We start from the raw sequence: 4,218 nt of genomic DNA on the forward strand, positions 1-4,218 counted from the left end.
GGAGATTCGACCCCGCTCCCCTCAGATTGCGAATCGAGCGCCCTAACCACCTGGCCATGCCGGGCCTCTTAAAATCTAAATTTGCTTTTTTTCAGTAGACCTGTTTTGATGTTTGGAGTCGAACTTGGTTTTATTAAGTGCCAGATCATCACATGTTTTCTCAAAATTTCCTACTATTTTGTATATGCTTATGACTTTTCTTTTCCTGAAGTTTCTTAAACATAGTTTAACGTGTTTCAATATGTATTAGCAAAAGGTAAAAAAATGGCACTTTAAGTTAATTTAGAATATTTTGAAAGATATATATGTATAAACAATAGTTAAATTTACAATTGTTGAATGAATTTAAAACTAAGCGAATTATACCAAACTTTCGAAAGTTTAAATTACATAATTATAAGATAAATACTATAAGGTTAACTTACGGAAGAAAAATACAAATTGAATGCGAGAAATATTACCAAAAATAACATATCTTTTTTATTCTATTCATTGTAAAATGTTAAAATCTGGGGTTCGATTATTCGCAATAGACAGATCACAGGTGAACTATTGTGTAGTTTTTCGCTAAAAAAAGTAGTAAATCATTAATTGTTAAAATACCGAGAAATAAGTACCACAGTGCATCAGGTAAATCATAGTCAGAGATTCCTATGGATATCACAAAGAATTTCAAAATTAAAAAAAACATTTTACAACTAAATACCTTTCTGGTTTTAGTCATCAGCAGTACTATCATAAACTATTTAACCATACTTCAGATCCCTCCAGTGTTACAGTTTGATATGTGGCATTCTCAGATGAACTGATTTCCCTACAAGTACAGGATAGAACTAATAGGTATCAAACAGGGAATTTGCTGAGTTATCTGAATCTGAAAATTCAATTAAGCTTTCAAGCTGTATGAGAAATAAACAGATTGGACACGTTTTAAGGAGAGTGAAACAATCTTTATTACCATCACAAAAAAACAAAAACAAGTGTTCATATCAGCGTAGACAAGTGGATGATCGCCTCTACTAGATCTGTGACTAGGTCTTCAGCTTTTCTTCCCTCGAGTTGAACCTCTGGAGAACCAGCCACAATGAAAGCCAAGTAGGAAAGACCCCGGAAACTAGGCTTCATGCTGGCAAAAAAACACCCGTTTCTTTATCCTGATGGCGTCACCATGTGACCTATCACGCTCTCTTAACATTCACCATCTTGGACATTTTAATGTCGTCTACTCCACAAATGAAAGGACTCCTCTACATTTTCACAGGTAGGGGAAACAAAAGTTGATAACAAAAATGGAGAGCGAGACAAAGGGAACATGACCACTTTTTAACAGAAGAATTTCAATGGTTTTGGACTAGCGTTTTCATGTTAAAAACTGCATTCGTGCAAATTAAATGCAAATTTAATAACTTCTATATCACTAAAGATGATGAAAAAGTACATGATGAAGAGAATACATGATATAATCACATACCACACTTTCCCTATCTCTTTTTCAGACTTGATCTCAAGCCAACAATTAAAATTAATTAAAAACTCAATCAGCTTTAAGCTCGGGATCTGATCAAGAAGCAAAGTTAACTTTCGTTTGTTATTAAAAAGATGTATACGACACATGGACGACTTAACTCTTTAACAAAAAACGCACAGTTAAAAAGGATTTAAGACTAATTCTAATTCAACATAATCCATTTCAATAAAACATTTTAACTAAAATAGAAGTGCAATGAATAATGAAATAGTTAAAAATTCGGTCTGGTTTGATTGAAGTTAAGCGCAAATCTACACAATAGGCTATCTATGATCTGCCCACCACGGGTATCGAAACCTGGTTTCTAGCATTGTAAGTCCGCAGACATACCACCGTGCTACTGGGGGGGGGGGCAAATAATTAAAAGAAAACCGTTTATTTGTTTGTAGTTTGTAAGTAGAAAAGGTTGCACAGTTGGCTTTCTATGCCCATCACAGGGATCAAACCCAAGTTATTGCACTACAAGCCATAAACATATTGTTAAGTCACTCACTGCTAACACTGCCCGAATCAATTGTCTTTTTATTGATGAAATAGAAAGCGTTATTAGTCAACAGACTTACCACTGAGCCACTGGAAGGATGGGAAGAAAATCCTTGGAAACATGTTATCATTAAAATGAAACATTACACGAAGAACAAATAAAATAGACCTTACAATTCAGTACTACATAACACAAATATATAATCATAAATACCTTTTAATATCGAATACAATATAAAATAACCTTTGACATAGATTAAATGCATAAAAGGACCCGTTGACATATAAATAGATGGAAATACCAATAAACACCAAATCTGTTAATAAAGAACAAGCTAAATACGAGTACATACTTACCTGAGCACAAAATTCTTTAATATAGACTTGACATATTTGAGAACTTTAACAAATATATTCTATCCCATTTAGAAGGTGTATCTAATAAAAACATATAATTCCATTTTAAATGAAATACATTACAAAGAAAAACTTGACCAAACCCTTTAAGTAAATGATAAATGGAAAGAACTTTAATAAAGATATCCATCCTCGTTAGAAGGGATAGTCTAACATACCACACACATAGAATAAAATAAAAAGTACAACACAAAATAAAACCTTTCAACAAAGGTAACCTAACCCCTTTAGTATTCTAATATACTAAGAATAAGTACAAAAAATAAATTCCTTTAATTATCATAATAAAAACCTGACTAAATCCTTAATGATGAAACAAAAAAGAAGAGCAGAAAACGTCTTCACACTAAAACAGTCTTTTAAGATCCTGGTCAGTCAAAAACCAACCTAAAATTAGTTTTTTTGCCTGAAAAAATTTAAATAATTTTTTGCGCGGAAAAATACCATAAAACTAGATAACACTGCCGTATGTACAAAATTCAGCAAAATTCAAAATCAGTTTTCTATTTTTGCGCGGCGCAATTATAACCGAAGTTACGAAAAGGCCAGGACCATGTGAAGAACATAAATACAAGAAGAAAGGAAGATGCAAAAGCTGTGAAATGTGTTTACATTGTGATACTCCAACTATATGTACAGCAAAACATTGCCATGTTATCTCCCAAAGTAGATGTGGAGTAGTGCAAAAGATCCAAAAGCCAGTAAAAAAAGAAACGGATGATCAGACGATCAGCGCTTAGGGAAGCTAATTTAGAGAGGTTCGTTGATGGATTAGATGGCAGCTCAGGTGATGAATCGTCCTGTAATGATGGAATAGGTTTTTGCGATAGTGCACTGACCAATCTTGACAAATTAAAGAAACTTTTTGCGATCTTGAACATTGAGCAGATTTCACTCAATGATTTCCAAAGAATGGTATCAAAGAAGAAAAACTAGTTGAGCCTGGGAGAACGCGATTGAGAGCTTTACAAGTGCGTCTTCTTGTGCGTAATGAAGTTTCAAAGTTAGTGTGTGTCCATCTGATCCACAAATGTTGCAGGGATTGCTTGAAGATGCAAAACGAATGGATGATAAGAATAAGTTGGAGAAAAACGTTATTCAACTTTGTCTTTTGGCTAATACAGTGGTTTCCACAGTTGCTAAAAGTATGCTTGCAAAATCTCTTGATCAACAATCATGATTTACTGCAGAAGGAAGATGCTTTGCTTCAGCGGAGAAATCATGAAGAAGCAAAGAACCGAGTGCAAGAGGAAGAAGAGAATGGACATGCGTGCTGAAGATAGTGTTTCTTTACAAGATTTGGACATTGAGGTTGAAGACGTACTAGAAACATGTTTATTCTCACTAATTATGCATTGAAATTGATTAACACCATTGGAACTAAAATAACTCTGATATTTGCTAAAATCAAAGCATTCCGAATCTTTCCTTTGATTTTCTGGAAAGTCTGGAGATAGCCGACCGTTTTCATCTATTTCTCCGCGACCAGAAAAGATGTTTAAAATCTGAAAGCTGCTCTCGCCTTTTTACACCATTCCGCATCTATTGCGTATTTTCCCCGGTTATTTTTGATACTTTTGAAAAAATTGCGCTTAAACAAAGGAAACCTCTTATACATAAGGACACTAGCAATACAACAAAACACTGAAAGAAAAAAATACATACACAACTAATAAAAAAGCTAATATAATACATTAAAAAACAGAAAAACATGTTCCAATATACAATAGAATATCCTATTAAGGTATATATATATCTATATATATATATATATATAGACCACACACACA

The 4,218-nt window shown here is 33.4% G+C and overlaps 1 protein-coding gene across 1 annotated transcript in view; it reads right to left on the minus strand.

Moving 5' to 3' along the window:
• Positions 1 to 4,218, minus strand: part of LOC106469811 (uncharacterized protein CG43867-like) — a 206,013-nt gene that overhangs the window by 48,908 nt on the left and 152,887 nt on the right. The window lies entirely within an intron of this gene.

This window comes from Limulus polyphemus, unplaced genomic scaffold (genome assembly GCF_000517525.1).
Source record: "Limulus polyphemus unplaced genomic scaffold, Limulus_polyphemus-2.1.2 Scaffold99, whole genome shotgun sequence".
NCBI lineage: Eukaryota > Metazoa > Arthropoda > Merostomata > Xiphosura > Limulidae > Limulus > Limulus polyphemus.